Raw genomic sequence first — 18,367 nt, 5'->3', positions numbered from 1 at the left:
TTGACTTTGTTAAATTTGTTGATGACTGTAAAGCATACACCCCACTTTATGTCATTAATATTTAGGATACTATAAGGATAAAAAAGTAACTGTAAATAAAACTATTTTGTTCTTAGTAGTATGTATATGAAACATTTCAAGATATAAACTGCATGTTATATAGTAAAGCCATTTTGTGTAGTATGTAGTCAGGTGTAGTTTAAATGTGTCGGTGGGGTGAGTCTTTTTGGTGATTGTTTCATGTGATAAAGGTATTACACAAGTACTTTTTAGTTGTAAGAAACAGAGGCTTTACAATGTAAAAAGTGAAGAAAGGCTTGACAAAAGCAAGTTTAAGTTAATAGCCTGTAATCTTTTGCTGTCAGTATGGGGCTGGGGTATAAAAAATCCACTGATTATATTATGTGTAGAGTTGGGAAGTTTTCTCATATGTTTGCAAAAGTGAATGTCTAAATTAATGCCCTTGACGTAATCTAAAAACAAGTGCTTTCTGTAAGCAATTAGATTTGAAAAATAAGACAAAATGATGAAAGCCATGAGAAGGGCTGAGTTTCTTGTCTGTGCAATGATATTAGCTTGTTTTTCCTGTAGTAAATGTTCACTGGAAGTCAAGAAGACTGCAGCTAAAGGCAGATGTACATTCTGCTCTGTGTGAAATTGACAGAGATTCCTTAATAAATCTGCATGGTGGTTAGCTGTTTTCTTCTTATTGCTTACAATTTTTCCATAGAGACAATCTGTCTGCAGGTGCAAGGAATTAATCTTGAAAGTTCTGAACATTCGTTGCTGAAGGAAATACAAAATGTAAAGGTACAATGGTCAGAAATTCAGTAAAAAATAAAGTTTGAAATGATTGGAAGTGAATAAGATATAGCAGCTTCATTAGCAGCCTTAATGCTTTAATGCAGTTAATAGAATGGTGTATGATTTAGTTTTATTTAAAGATAGCCAGTGCACATTTTCTAAAGGTTAAGCTAATGTTTTCTGAAAGCATACAAGCTATTTTTCACATCTAGGAAGGGAATAGAGATAAGAAAAGAACAGACATCAGTCAGTGTAAGTGGAATCACAGGCTGTAACATAAATGTTAGCATGGGTAACCATAATTTTAGGTTAGGTAATAATGCCTGTGGGTGCAGCTATCAATTTGGGGAAAATGTTCCTAACTGGAGGGTTAAACTTAATTTTTTGAAGATGTACTTAATTTTGTTTGTCCTAAGTTAATAGGTTATGAGGGTTTTCTGAGACTATATTTAGCTTTTTATTTGATAATTTTCATTAAAACAAAAAGTCTTGAAAATGTAGCATAGGTTCAAATGCAGATAACAAGAAATGCCTGTATAAAACATGATGACTGCCAAACATTGTGTACATGTAGCATGAAAGTTAGAAATACACATTCAGAAAAGCTGTTATGTATAATAGGTGGGAACAATAACTTCTTATCATAATGGTTACTCTATCCATATTATCTTGGAATGTAAATGACCATACAGGTATAGGCAAAAAAGATAAGAGTATTGGATTATATTTAAACATGCAGAGTGCAAATAGCAATGCTGCAGGAGACATATTTGGGAATAAATGAAAATGTTAATTTGATAAAGCAAGGATTTCAAGATGGATATTCAGAAGAGTAACAGGGACAAAGTAAAAGGGGAGTAATTTTATTAATTGCTAGAGGAGCTCCAATAATGACAGAAAATGGAAAAAAGATAATAATAGTAGATTTGTGCTAGTAGGAGGCTATTGATAAGAGAGAAGAATTACACTGGCATGTATTTATATTCCATCAAAAACTGCTATAATGGAGCTTAAGAAAATTTTGGGAGAAATAATCAGCTTTCAGCAGGGAATATTACTTATAGGTGGGGACTGAAACTTGGTTTGCAACAGTAAGGATATATCTGGGGGATCTAGAAGAGAAAATATAAGAAAAGAGGGTAGATCCCTGAAGAAATTATTAAAAATAGTAGGTATGGAAGATGTAAATTCAGTAGTAGAAACTCAAAGAGAATTTACATATTATTCTTCAAGGTACAGTAACTGGGCTATTCTTGATAAAAATTATATTTCACAGGAATGTGTGCATTTAATTGAAAGTTTCATCACACATCCAATAACTACTTCATATCACGCATCAATAAAAACATAGATAAAAATGCAGGTTAATAAAGTAAAAATGAGATGCTGGCAATTTCCCAACTACCTGCTAAAACAGAGGCATTTAAGGAATAGGCAGGTGAAATTATTTGAGAGTTTTCATGGAAGATAGAAATTTCTTCAGAAATTATAGCTAGTGAGTGAGATAAAATGGAAATGGAGTTAAAACTAGTGTAGAAATAAAGGAAAAGATACATATGCTTAAGAAGTAATAGGAATTATTTACAGGGTCTAGCAAAGTTTTAAGTATTGCAGAATAAGGGGAATCTCACAGAACAAGAAGAGGTGCAACTGCAGAGTGCCAAAGGGAAACTAAAAGAGTATATGGATAATATGCATGAGGTCAGAAAGATTACTAATTTGCAACATTTTTTTTGATAATGACTGCAGGGCACAAAATCTTTTAGTACAGTCACTTAGGCAACAGAATGTAGAAAGAGTTGTCACCAAGCTTAGGGAGCCTATAAGAAGAAAAATAACTGGAGATCCTGTAGAGGTTGCAAAGATATTTTAGAAATTTTATGACATTTTTTATAAAACAGGGAAATGTGAAAATCAGGAAAGAGCACAAATGGAACTCTTTCTGGAAGGGTTACGTATGCCAAAGTTAGAGGTAGATGAGGCTCGACAGTTAACAATTAAGAAAGGAGGAGATGAGATAAAAGCTGTGATGTGTGATCAAGCTGCAAGATAGTCAGATGGCACTCCTGTGGAAGTTTGGAAGTTAGATGGGAAGAAAGAGATAAGATCTAGAATGTTTTGTTTAATGGTATTTTAAAAGGAGAGGCAGTTCCAACATCTTGGAAGAAAGCTGTCATGACTGTAGTATTTAAAAATGGTCAAGACTCCTCAGACCCAGTTTCATATAGATCCATTTCAGTCTTAAACCATGATTATAAAATGTTTATGTCTATAAGAATGGCAAAGATGTTGCCAATTGATAGATATTGATCAATGTGGCTTTGTGGAGGGGAGGCAAACATTTGGCAACATTCATTGAACAATGATGGTCCAGAGGTATGAATGTAAGAAAACGCTATTGTTTTTGGTAGGTATTGATGCAAAAAAGCATTTGATAGAATAAGCTGGGATTTTATGAGGAGGGCAATGGAAGCACTTTCATTCCCTGGTACAATAATAAGATTAATTAGGAGGATATATAAATGATCAGAGGCAATAATTAAAGTAGGAGGATTCCTCTCCGATAAGTTGTGTCTGAAAAGATGAACCAGGTAGGGATGTCTTCTTTCCCCTTTGTTATTTGCTTTATATTTAGACTCCTTGGCAAATAAAATAAGGGACTCGTTAATTCAAGGATATAATTGTTATGGTAATCAAATAAAGTTGGTGTTACTTGCAGATGATATTGTTTTGTATCTGATGAATCCAGAAAAGGACAACTCAGTGTTGTGGAACATTTTGAGAGAGGTTCACGTCTTTTCGGGAAATAAAATTAATGAAGATAAAACAAAGGCTATTGCTATAAATTATGTACCCACACATGAATTAGTTTAGCAATACCCATTTTTATAGGAAAAAGGTAAGATGATGTATTTAGGAATATGGATTAAAAAGTATTCTGTTATATCAGCTAAAGATATGTGGGAAGAGTCTAAACAAAAAATAATACGAAACTAAGGTACTGGAAGTTCTTGTTTATGGATATGGATAGTAAGATACAAGCACTGAAAATGTTTTTAGTCCCTTTAGTTTTATAAACAGGTCAGGCGTATATGTATCAACCAGAGGAGAAGCTGTGGAGAATAATTAATAAAGAGTTGAAGGAATTTATATGGGTGGGGAAGAAAGCAAGGATAAACTGGGATAAGTTCATCCTTCTAACAGAACAAGGTGGTTTAGGCTTACCTGATTATTTCAGAGCTACAGAATTACAGGCACATATACATAACACAAGCAGAATATTATAATTCAAAGTGGAAAAGGATGATGATGAAGCAGGGGAAAGTCAAGAAATAAGAGCGTGGGATTTTGGATGCAGATCTTTAAGGAGAATGACAACTGTATATAATATTGTATTCTGAAACAGCTGTTACTCCTTCAAAATGTAAAAATAAAAACACAAAAACCTCTTGTATCTCAAAATAACACCAGAGACAAGTCCAGGATAATATGAATAAGCGCTTTCATTCTTTTATTTGTACAGAACTTCTTCAGACTCACATCAAACTCCAGTTTGAATTTTTTTTCTTTCAAAGTCTCATTGTTGTCATGTGCATAAGATCATGGTTAAAATTAAGTACAATAGCAGAGTCCTTTACAAACCACCCTTTCAAAAAATTCATTGCTGCTAGTGGAAGTACTGGGAATTGTATTATAATAATCAATGAGTGTTTGGTTGGTCCAGTAAGCTTCTTTGCTAATGGCTGCAGTGTACGTGTGTCATGGAATTCCACCCTGTTCATCTGGTTTGTTTTGGGGTATTTGACCTAAGGGAGAGGTTGGAAGAGCACGCCAACCTAATGTTTAAGAAGGGTAAAAATATCAAACAAATATTCAAAGGGAACGACATTAGACCAAACAATTTAGGTCACTTAGTTAAAGGCATGAGAAAATGTAGATCTTGTAGCCAATGCAGGTTCATCAATGAGGAGACAACTAATATAGTGGTGGGCAACTATGCCAGGGTACTAAGGTATGTGGGTCATTTGATTGTCACACTAGTGGGGTAGTTTATGTAGCTACATGTCTGTCATGTCTGGCATTTTATGTCAGCAAAACAGAAAAAAGCTTTAAGGTGAGGATGTACCAATATAACTATGCTATTAAAAGAAATGATTGTACTAATGTGTTGGCCAAACATTCCAAGGAATGTAAAAATTTTAATAAGTTTATTTTTTTGTATATTTGAAAAGGTTTGTCAAAGCTCAAGGGGAAGAAACTGGTCTGCGTTTTTAGAGTCTAGAGAGATATTTTGGCAAGCTGTTTTAATTCAAGGCAACTAGCAGGCATAAATGATAGAATTTCATTGACTAGGCTACTTAACCTCAGAGGTGACAAACTTTAACTGTCTTAATTTTATTTATTTATTTATTTATTTTACATTTGTTAACCGAGTAGAGTCTGGCTGGGCAAGTAACCCGTTTTCAGCAGAGACACGGGGAGATAAACTCCATAACAATAGTAAAAAAGATTACAAACATTTTTAAAAGATTTACAAACAATATACAAAAGGTTTGACAGTTGCCAACAATCACAATTTCAAAAAGGTGAATGTAAAACAGAAAACATTACATTTCTCAAGCCTTATTACAGATAGTAATATGAAACTCAGTTAGATATGTAACTAAAAATCATTGTGGTATTTTTGTTCGGTAGAAGTAAGACAAGAAGATAGCAGAATAGAAAATATTTGATTGACAGCATGAGAAACTAGCCAGGAGTATTTCAGGAGCATAGCCATTGTTGAGTAAGGTATTCTTTTAGGAGTTTTTTGAAGCTGTGATGATCTGTGTTTTTTAACATATTCTGTGGTAATAGGTTCCACTGTTTGGCTATTTTGAAGGAGAAGAGCGAGTCACCGAAGTAATTATGGGACTTTGTAACCTTGAATATAAGTTTATTGGATAATCTAAGGGTCCTGGGGTTGGTCTTTAGTTGCACTAGGTTGGACAGTGCAGGGTTGTTTTCAGGTTTGTGGATAATAGAGTGGGCAGTGATGAGCTGATTGAGCAATAACAAGCTAGGAAATTCAAGCCAGTGTAATTTTTGAAAAGCAAGGAAATGATGGGTAATATTGGGTATATTAGCAGCAAATTTTGCTATTTTGTTATAGCAGAAATCAAGTAGATGTAAATCAGACCTATGCAGATTAGTGAAAAGTTGAGAACAGTAGAGAAGAGTAGATAATGTATTTAATAGTTTAAGATATTTATAAGCATTAGTTATTTTTATTTAACAGTGAAATGCAATTTTTTTTTTACTTAATCATACACAAGAGTATTAAGGATATAGGATGTTTTTCAACAGGAAACTATTTACAATGTATCTTAATTGTAACATTTGTTTCTTTAAATCTTGATTAGAGGGATCATTCAAGCATTGTGATTTGCTGTAACTTGTTCAAAAGGGACTGTAATTTTAGTTTGATGCGGATCTGAAGAAATTCCATATGATTAAAGGACCAAAAGCGCTTAAAATATTGTATTAATAAAGTAGCAGAAAGTATTCTAACAACTAAGGCAACACAAGAATGGAGAAAGAGTTTGCAAATAGGGATGACTGCAAGTAGGGGTACAGAGAATAGGCAAGAGGGGTCTGGATTTTACTGGAGAAAACTGGCAAAGGAATCAATGTATTGGGAGCAAATAACTAGAGAGGTAAAGATAATAGAATGGAATAAGACAAAGTAGATATTTGAAGTGCAGGCAAAAGACTGCCTTGTCTATTAGGAATACATATCAGATTATAGGCAAAGAGAAAGGAATAGCAGAATCCTAAGTGAAAATACTTGCTTTGGTAGAGTTTTTAGCTGAATCTAGAACAGGGGCTGCTGCTAAAAATGGATAATTAGTAGGGCAGATATATTACTGCATGATAACTATAAGAATCAATCATAGGAGGTTAGAAAAGATTGGGAAGACAGATTAGATAAGCAATTTACAATGGAACAATGGGAGGACCAATCTATGGCTCACATGTATGCATCAAAGTCTAAAAGATTTATAATTTTGGCTTGGAAGTGCTTGCATAGGTATTTTTATATCTCAAGCAGACTTCAAAGAATGTTTTCCTCAGATAGATAGCAAAGGTTGGTGGTGTGATAAAGAAGAAAGAGGTAACTGGGAACATATATTTTGGTAGTATAATGAGTTGGCAGATTTAAAAAATTCCCCACAAAAGTACTCTTGTCAGAAATACTGTGTGAACAAATGGGTGTAACTAAGGAAATGATTCTTTTGAGCTGGGACACAGGATTTGTTAAGTTTAATTTTGGTGACTGCCAGAAAGGCAATTACTAGAAAATGGAAATCAAATACTAAACAAAGTCAAAGTCAAAGTAAACTTTATTGTCATTCAGAAATCACACAAGTGCAAAAACTGAACAAAATTCCATGTCTCCAGACTCACTGTGTAGACTGTGCAATACTAAAGTCTCGTGCATGTAAGTGTTCAGTTCAAAAGGTATTAAAATGTGTTCTAATTATGTGCAATATTAGTCTACCTGCACGTCTTTGATGTAATAGTGAAGCGTTACATGTGTAAATGTCTGTGAAAATAGTCTAAACCAATTGTGTTTGAAGTATTGAATATTGTACGAGATAAATTAATTGGAAGTGGAATCACAAATGATCACTTACAGGGTAGACTAGTAAAATACTCTGATTTAAAAGCTAAAGATATGTGCTGTATGAGTAAACTGTAGAAAGTGTTGGAGATATGTGAATCTGGTACTGCATGTAAAATAGAGGAGAGCAGATTGCAGATTATAACCTGTATATTATGTGTTTGAGTTATGAATACCAGGAAATTCACCTTGAAAGCAAAGTTTGATAGGTGAAGCTTGGCATCCATGTCGAGAACACATAATTAACAGTTACTTGGCATTCATGTCGGGAACACATTACATGGTTATGATCATAGACCCAGTCATAATTCATTGTAGTGCGTACAGCTTTATCTGCTCCATGTACTACTGGTTACAGAAAAAAATGGCAAGTGTTTTGCTGATTTTTAAAGCCATAAAGCAGTTAGCAAGTGCTGTCAGAAAGACAGTATAACTCAGCGCCTTATGTTTACACTCACCTTCCATGCCTCTCAACTGTCCATATTTTTGCAGTGTCCTTATTTTAGCCTCATATATTTGGTCTGTTTCTCATAAAATTTGTGTTTTTTTTTCTGGCAAATCACTGAGGAATGAAGTCACTAAATAATGTCATTCATTTGAGCTTCAGACTTTTTATCCTTCAGAAAATGCTGGCAAACACAAATCCTGTTAGTCTGCAATTATTTTATTTATTTATTTGCATTTGTTTACTGGGATAGTCCACTGGGCCAAAATGAGCTGATTTTCAGTGGTGGCCCAGGGAGAAAAGCTCCGTAATCAAATTCAAAATGAATACATACATACAGAACACATATTTGTACATTTCACTATACAGCTATACAGTGCAAAGCACAGTGCTATACATTCAATTCTTAGATTACTAAGCAATATTTGTTTTACATGAGCTGCAGTGGTGGATAGAGTGAGCAAGGCAGAATCCTGGTAATTTATTAGTTTACAACATGAAAGGATACAGAGATTAGTTCTATAATAACAGAACAAGATAGTTAGGATAGTTGGGTTAGTCATGTTGCAATTATAGTGTGAATAATTGATACTTATCAAGTCTTTGGATTAAAATATAGATAAGCACATATAGTAGTTAGTATGTAATATTCCTGCAGTTATAGGTAAATATAAGGAGAAGGAGTTATAGCAAAGTAGAAGATAGTGGAGTTATGGGATAGTGTCAGGTTAAGAATTGCAGTTCTAGTGCATGTGCATTGCCATAGAGAAAGTAAGGTGTTGTTTTGGAGACTTTTTAAAGTGTGCTGCATTGCTAATAGTTCTGAGTGATGGAGGGAGAGTGTTCCATAGTTTAGCAGTAGTAAATGAGTAGAGCATCTGACCAGCTGAAAGGTTGGTTTTTTCAACATTCAGAAGCAGATGATTTTTGGATCAAAGAGTTCTGTTAGGATGGTACACAGTAAGAAGTGAAGAGAGGGCTGGGCAATTTGTTGGCTTGAATATGAATTTATGGGCAGTGGTTAGTTGTAAATATTTAAGATAATGAGGGAGTTCTGGCCAATTTAGAGATTGTAAAGAAATGTAGGGATGTGATGAATACTGAGCATTGGTAACAAATTTTGCAATTTTATTATAGCATGAGGCAAGTTTAGATTTCAGAGAGGACTAGATATTTGTGAAGAGAGGAGTACTGTAAAGAAGTGGTGGTAGCAGAAAGGCTGAGGCTAGGGATAATTTAGTGGAATAATTAAGGAAGTATTTGTGTCTGTAAAGCATGTCCATGTTTTTGATGTTTTTTTTTATATTATTATGAATGTGGAGGTCAAATGTAAGGTTCTCGTCTAAGATGACACCAAGTAGTTTTGTGTTTGGGACAACTTCAGTGATGGTATTGTCTTTACAGTGAATAGAAAATTAGTCTTTGTTTAAGGAGGTATTTTTTTTTAGGTGTAAATAGCATGAGTTTAGTTTTTGGGGGGTTTAGGGTGAGATGATTATTGTTCATCCAGGTTTCTGTCAAGATAAAGGCATTTTGGATGCATGTCTGTAGTTCTGATGGGGAATTTGTTGAACAGGTGATGGTAGAGTCATCTGCGTATTGAATGACTGTACCCTGGCTAAGAGTAGAGAAAATTATTTGATGAAGATGCTGAACAGGAGGAGCCCAAATATGGAGCCTTGGGGAACACCTGTGGTTGTTCTAAGGAAAGGAGAGAAAGACTGTTGCCACTTGGTTGACTGTTGTCTTCTTGAGAGGTAGTTAGAGAACCCGTTTAGGGTAGGGGAGAGATGCCTAAGTTGGAGAGTTTAGTGAGAAGAAGAGGGTGGGAGACTGTATTGAAGGCCTTTGAGAGATCAAGGAAAGAGTGATGCGACAATCTTTCCAGTGCAGGATTCTTTTTCAGCATGTGATACAAACCAGGGATGCTGGAAAACCAGACTTGATGAAACAAGTTATAAACTCTGAATATTCAATATGCCATTAGATAGTTAAAGATCTTAAGGTAACTGTGGGATCTCCTGAGCAGCAGAGGTGTTCCAGTATGCTATAGCAGACATGACTGAAATACTAGAAAGTATTGCAAGCATTAATGATGATTCAAGTCAGGTGTGCTCCAAAAGGGAAATGTGACAAAAGTCTGACCAAGCTGTTAGACTGAGTTTGCAAGTTTAAAACCAAAGCTGAGTGTAGGAGATGTCATTTATTTGAAGTACACAAGACACTTACTGACATAGAATGGTCTATAACAAAAATATGCTAACAATATTCATGCAGTTATAAAAATGCCAAACAGTACTAATAAATCTATTATGCACTTCTTGGAAATGGTAGAGTTTCTTTCACAGTTCATTCCATGCCTGTTAAAGATCATTGTGCCACTTAAAAACTGCTAAGGCTTAGTATAGTATGGTGTTGGTCATCAGACTGAGAGAAGAGGTTTGAGTTACTGATAAGGGTGATAACTACTGCACTGACATTGAACTAATGTGATGTAAGACTACCTACAAGCCTCCATATTAATGCCATTCAGTAAGTGTTAAAAGCATTCCTGCTACAGGAGGGTTGACTAGTTACATATTCATCAAAGGCATTAAGATGTACAAAATCATTATGCTCAGACAGATAAGAAGAAATATTTCCTATAGTTTTGGGGTTTCAAAAGTTCCTTGGCTATGTGAATGAAAAGCACAATACTATAAAGTTTGGCTACAAGCCACTTCAAAAATGTCATTAAGAAATTCTTACATAAGGCACCTGCAAATCTACAGAGAATGTTATGGACACTGATGAGAAATAACATTCAGTACAAGCCAGGAAGGTTTATGCACATTGCAGATGTCCTTAGTAGAACACGACTCAAGGAATGTAAAGGTAAGTGAACTGAGACACTGAAGACCTCTTTCATCCAAAAGCCTGGACGCAAAGACAAAGAAATATACAATAGATAATGAGTGTTTATTTATACAACATGTTTAAAAAGATCAGGAAACTGGATTACAGAGCAAAAATTAATGCAAACACAGAGAGAACAACCAAATTCCACATAGTAATGGGAGGTCAGGCTTAAATCCATGCACTGGAAATGTTGAGCCAGTATGCCAGAAAAATAAAAATTGTCAGCAAACATGCCACTGCTGGAAGTACAATGTATACAATGGAATAATGGACAGTGGAGCAAAAATTGAAAGAATAGTTGAATAATAAACCAAACTGATATCCAAAGGGTCCCAGAGAATGTACAGACAGGCACTGGAGGAAGGAAAAGTTGAAAGAGTTCTTACAAAAATAAATAAACCAGTTACATCTAAGATATGTAAATGCTTGATAGATATGCTTGCTAAGTTGTCTGAAATAAAGAAAGTGATTCTGGGTGTTTTATAATTTAAGTCATTGGAAAGGTATATATCATATATGGGTATGTAACTTTAATGCTAATGAGCTCGCTGTAGTGATTTGCATGTCAGGTGGTACACAGATATTCCATATAATTCAAATGGAATATAGACCTCATGAGAATTTAGACCATCAGCCAGATTCAGTAAAGCCTACACAGTCCATTTCCACCATGTGCACGTTGGTAGCACACAGGTTTGGATTTAGTAAGCAACACGCACCACCACACAAAGCTGTGCAAACAAGGTACACACTGTGGCATGCTAATGACAACATAAGCAGCTAAATTGTATGCTAATCAACCAATCCAAGATGGAGGAGCTAGTCAATGAGCTATAAAGCAACTGTGTAGACTCAGTGTTGGATTTTCCTGTGAATTCGAAAACCTAATGGAATACAGCCACAGAAAGGAGTCTACACAGAAACAATGTTAGGGGATGCTGTTGCCTTAATTCATGTGTATGTGCAACAGACTGAAATCTATGCTGCTGCTAATAGACAAAAGCCAAGAAAGAGAAGAGTTTTCAGACCCCATTTAACTTATCACAACCTACATAACATGGAAATTGTAGAGCACTACAAAGTGGATAGAGACACAATACTGGAACTCTGCAACCTCTGTCATCCTCAACTCAGAGCCAGGGCAAACCAAAGGGAGCCCATCCCAGTGGAGACAAAGGTATGTGTAGCACTTAAAATCTTAGCTACAAGTACCTTTCAGAGACCAACAGGGGACATGCTGAGGGTATCACAGGCATCAGTTTCCAGGATCCTCCATCAATTCCTGAATGCTATGGTCCAGCATGCCAGTGACCACATATATTTTCCTCATACTCCTGAGGAGAGGGCTAGAAATATTCAGGAGTTCTACCCTGTAGCACACTACTCTGAAGTACTGGGTGCCATAGATTGCACACATATAGAAATTAAGGCACCACATGGGAAACAGGGAAGGCTCTATATTAATAGAAAGGGTTTTCACTCTATTAACTGCTAAATCATGTGTAATGCCAAGGGAATCATCTTGAATGTGTGTCCTGGCAATCCCGGCATTTACCATGACTCGCATATTTGGCACACCTCCCAAATGTATCATCTGTTTGCTATAGTATACCTCACATGGTCATTTACTGGGGGATGCAGGTTATGCATTGGAACAGTGGCTGATGACACCCATCAGAAATGCACACACACCCGCTGAAGAACAACATAATGTGGCACACGCTCAAACCAGAAATATCATAGAATGTATGTCTGGGCTACTGAAGTCGGGGTTCTGGTTCTTAAATACATCTGGGGGATCCCTGTAGTACAATCCACAGACATGTACTGAAATATTCACAGTATGTGCCATTCTACACAACATCATCCTGAGAAAACACCTTCTACAGGATCATCAAGGGGAAGGAGCACACATCCCACCACCAATGCCAAGGTCACCACAGCCATCCATATATGAGGAGTCAGAGGGTGAACCAGCAGCTGCTGTGGGTATAGGCAGATATAGGTATGCTCAATATGTCCTCACATTGGTTAATAGACAACTCATAGCACACTCACTCACCACCAAAGGGCCTAAGAACATCTGCCTATGCACATACATATAGTAACATTGATGTCAGGCAACTCTCACAACCTTTACCTACCCATGTAATGGCTGAGTACTGCTTGCATCAGACAGAGCCAGCCATGAACTAAAACTGTTGCAACTGCTGGATTTACAGTCTAGAGATTTGAAATATTAGCAACAGGCTAGATGCAAAAAAGAAGAGTAACAACAGCAACATATCCTTGTTTGTGCCATAACAGAAATGCAGCTTTGCTGCCCCCCAAAAGAAGAGGCAAATGACACATTTTGCTAACAAACCATCTTTGAAATGCTAAAAGTCCCATCAAATGAACTATCCCTGAATGTGTGTCCAGATTTATCACAGAACATCCTATTTTATGGTATTGCTAACCATGTATACCTGTGAAATGCCTTGACAAATATGCCCATGGCATCAGTCCACTTCTAACTAATGCATACAGATAAAAGTGTAAAAGTTGTTGTTTCAGATTTTTCTTAATTACATTCCAGCATATGCAGTATGTTGCTGACAAAATGCAAGCATACCCCCTCATGTTCAGTAATCCTCTATGCAGATATATCCCAAAGTAATAGCCTCTGTTTTGTGTTCTCCATATAAACAAGTCTCCTCACCTTTAGTTTTCCTAGTTAAACAGTTGTCTTTTCATATGGTGTAGATTCAGGGCTGTTGGCATGAAGAAGATGTAAATTGGGTGTGAACTGATTAGAATAGCGGAATTCCAAATACTTGGCTCAGTATAGCAGATGTAAATACAGTGCAGGTACTCCTTCTGTGTTTGTTTTTAATGGATTGCAACTGTGAAAGATTACTGGTTGGGAGAAAAACACAAAAGCACTACAGGCTGCCCTACATCCAGTGGATGTGTCAAGTAGAGTTACAAAGTGTTAGATGTAAGGTTGGAATTGTAAGTAACCAACACATACTTCACAGATTATGTTCATTAACATACAACCTCCTTGTCATTTGTTGGCAAATGTATATGATATTATTTCCATTTATTATCTTTATACATTTTAAGGATAATTATATAGAACAGCTTATAGATTGCATGTCTCAGATTACTGGTCAAATAAGAGAAGAATGACCAACAAACACAGAGAAGTAAGACAGAGCTGTACATTTGCAAGTAATAGTCAGAACTGGTTGATCACTTAGTACACTGCATCCAAAATAAATGTACTAATAACAGTTGTATGGTTTCATATTACTGTAGTTGGTTGTATGCAGAATGAATTTAGTTCCTTGCTGCAAAGTTGTTTATGTGGCAAAGAGGAATAAGGCACCCTTCATGGGTTCTGAAGGTTCATTGGAGTGATAGTTCAAATCCTGACCTATGTAGAAATATGTCATGTGTACAAACATTTTCTAGTGTGTATGTCATAGATTGTAGTTCCTCATTTCAACTGCTTGTCCCTTTTTTTCTTTTTTTTCCCCTATTATTTCTTTTATTTCTTTTTGGGGGTGTTGCATGATGCACCTCTTAGTGCAATCAGAGGAAACAGGAAAATGAATGTCAAGTTTGGCTCTGCTTATCTAATTTGTGTGAAACATAGCACTGCACAAACTGGACTAGTGAGTCACCCAGGAACAGACAGAATACTTGCAGAACACCTGCAAAAAGGGTGTCTATAAAAAGGCAAAGGTAAAAAAACAACACATTGCTGCAATTTCTGTATTTCATCATGCAAATCCACTTAGTGGCATTGCACGGTGGTTCCCCAGCAGCTGTAGCCATTGAACACCTGCAGACAGGACCCAGACAGCCAAAAATCTAAACTGGATACATTCAATTAATTCTGTTGGGCACTGTGCAAACCTGCTAAATGGTGTTAACACAGACTTTAAGAATGATTAGTAAATTAGGGAATGTCATGCAACTAGCCCTGAGCAGCAGGTGTAAGTGTAGGGCTGGAGTACAGATGGTCCTGAGTTCTAGTACAGGGTGTGCCACATTTTTTCTTACTGTTGTGACAGTCCAGTTTATATCAAGAAACTGAAAAATAGACTAGTCTTATTTAAACATTCTTGTAGCAACAGGTGTAAGTATAGGATTGTCATACACATGGTTCTGGGTTTTAATACAGGATATTCCATACACTTTTACTATTGTTCCATTTTCCATTATATTCACTTTAACTTATAACACTTTACATAGTGGAGCTGATATAAATTATATGTATTAGGGATGAGATACCATTATTATGTTTTCAGACATGTGACTGAGGATATACTGTGTACTATAGTTCTATAAGTATAATTCTGCTATCTGGACTTGCATGGGCATCACACTTGCCTAAGACACATACATAACTGCATCTATTCCAATAACCTTGTCAGGTCACACACATACATGTGTAACAGATCAAACTATCACCTGTATTTATGCATGATTGCTGACTTTGTCTGAGCAGCACTTTTTTGGAAAAGATGGAAAATCTATGCTGTAGAAGAAAATGTTTTGTCCCTTATGCCTACATTTGAATTCCACAGTGTAAAAATCAATTTTCTCAGTGTATAAAGGTAAAACCAAACGTGTCAGATCATTACATTTATGCCCCCATTACATGTCTGCTAACCTAACTCACCTAACAGTTACCTTCCATTTTTCAATATATATTTCCAGGCTACATCAGTAGACACCCCCTCAAACTAAGGCCAAGTGTCATATCAACCTTTCAATTGCAATTATGTAATTCCTCACTGCTTGGCACTGCTATTCTCTACTTACCATCACACAAACATGTTGCTTGGGTTTGTGCAGTACTGGTAAACACAATAATTGGAATTGGCGGGAAAGCATCAGTCTCCATTTCTCTAGTTCTGCTGGTAGACTTGGCTGGTGTTAGTAGGGAAAATGCCAGGTTTAGGGCACAGAGGTGGGGTGTCCAGGAGTCCAGGATATATACTGGACTCCAAGTAAAGCATCACAACCAAAGGCTTCTGCAGGGAGACTATGCTGGCTCCCAGTATAAGTCTGAAGCATGGAATAGTTTGGCCCAGGCTGTAATCAGTGCCACTGGTATCCTGCACACTGGACAGCAATGTAGGCATCATTTTAATGAACTACACAGGGGAAAAAGGGATACTCTCAAATGTTGGTTGGAGGAATTTGAGACTGCTGACATCCCACAGCTGTGTTACTATTAAATAAAAAGAGTACTTGTAAGACTTAGCTGAATATAGGCAAGACTGGTATGCATAATGCTCATCTGTTCTTTTCTGTTCTTTCCTCAACTGCCAGGGAGCATGAGTTCAATGTGCAGGCCCATGTTGCAAGACTGAGGGAAGCAAGTGGTATGTATGCAGCAGAAGAGAAGTGTTATTGTAGCATTAAAAGCCATAGATAGCTTTTTTGGTATTTTATAGAGTTGTATAAAACTGAGCATGCATATCCCAACTGTAAAAGCAAGTTTGCATGCATTAGTCTGTAGTACAAACCAATTGAAAGAGTCCAATATTAGACTGTAGTCAGAGGTTGTGGGTTGAAATACCACAGTTTACAACTATACAATACTATTATTTCTTCAATAATATTTACATTAAATTAAACCCTATACAAGTGGCCCAAATGCCCCGCTGTAAACTGTGATCTGTATAACTCAAAAACTCATATGTGCAATATATGCACATTTCAAGGATTACTTTCAGCAATCTACAGTATACAGTGTATCTGTTAGGAGGTTTACTTACATGTAATGTGTGTGTCTTTCGACTTTTCCCGGTTAGGGGTCGCCACAGCGGAACTCCGGTCCGCTAATGATTGGCAGTTGATTTTTACATGCCGAGTTGCCAGCCCTGATGCACAACCTTCAACGAAGGTATGCCCATTCACGCATGTCTCCACGCAGAAGACTCTCTAGCTGAGAATTGAACCGAACAGCATCTTACTGTGAGGCGACAATGCTACCGTAGCACCACCACCACAGATAAGTTGTGTAATTGCATTAATGCATTGTATGTCATATATGATGGTACTAAATTTATCTCTTTTTTTCTGTCACCCAAACCTTTTCTCTCTTTTGTTATTTTCTGTTATGTGTCATCAAAATGTCTCCTTGTCATCCATGTGTACCACATCACTAAATGCTCCACAGCACAGTGATGTAGGCCAGCCCCAGTGGATCAACCTGCCCCACCCCACCAGCTCCAATACCAATGCCCAGCTCATCTGGGAGCCAACCTGGCAGCACTGCTTCTGCTGCCCCTGCACCACCTGCATCCTCAGGTAGTCCTGCCCTGGAAGCTGGTGCAGTGGTACCTTCTGGGAGCAGTGGCAGAGGTGGTGATTTCATCACCTGCAGCAAGTTGCCAGGGATGGTGCATAGGGTCGTGCATTGCACCATTGGTGCATGTCTATGCCAGATGGAGAGGCTGCTGTCCCTCATGTTCCATAAGAGGAGGAGGAGACATAAAGCACTCCAGCCACCAGCAGAGTAAGGAGACAGTGATGACAGTCCAGGATGAAGACTCAGTTTTCACAGTCTCCAAGCTTGACAAGCAAGGGGCTGGGTTGTTTCTTCCCTCAGCCCAGTCATGGTGTCCCCCAACCTTTTGTGTCCATCACCATCCCCATCTTTTGTCTTGTTTGTCTTGTATGTTTGCAGTTGCTTCCTAACCTACTCAACTTACCTGACCCATACATACCTATGGCCCTTCCCCATCATTCCTCTCTCACTGAAATAAAAAAAATGGGCACCTGTCCCACAAAAAAAATTGTCCCATGCATAGCTCTCCATTTTGCACGCATGTCTTCTTGACATACTTGATTTGGTTCAATTGTCAATACAACATGATTGTGTTGTGGTCATCCATCATTATGGAAGTGAAAGTCCAAATTCAGTTAATACTTATATTTTCAGTTTACACTGTTGAAGAAGTGGATAGCTATGGTTCTTTCCTACCTCCTTCCTTCACATTCCTGTACTGTTTTCCCTTTGCTCTTCCATCTGCTCACTCCCTATTTCACCACTTTCCTATGTACACCATTTTAACACCTTTAATTCGGTAAAAAAATAGAATTTCACAGAGCACACATAAGCAGCAGAAAAAGCAATGGATCTCTACAGTTTTTGGGCTCTATGCTTGCACAGAGGTACGCATCACACACCAATGTGCAAAAACAGTGAGCAGCAGTAAAATGCTGCAGTTACCTCTGCACAATACCGCTTAGCCCCACTGCATTATGCCAACACACAGCAATACATGTGCTGTAAAGAATTCATGTCATTGCATTATCAATGTTTATGTAAAAGTAATTAAAAATACTAGATATACCTGGATTCAAACCTAGTATCATTTAGGCTCAAAAAGAAATGTGCCAATGCATGCATACTTGCTGCCATAGAATCAGTTAAGCAGCAGGTGTATTTCATAGACTCAGTACTAACTCTTAGGCTTTAGCAATGTGGCTCGCATTTGTGCACTTTTTAGCTATGCTCAGACATGAATAGTATTGGAAATGTGTAT

This window comes from Protopterus annectens, chromosome 14.part0, assembly GCF_019279795.1.
Source record: "Protopterus annectens isolate FY-2018-M chromosome 14.part0, PAN1.0, whole genome shotgun sequence".
NCBI classification, from domain to species: Eukaryota; Metazoa; Chordata; order Ceratodontiformes; family Protopteridae; genus Protopterus; species Protopterus annectens.
This window is presented reverse-complemented; position numbering follows the sequence as displayed.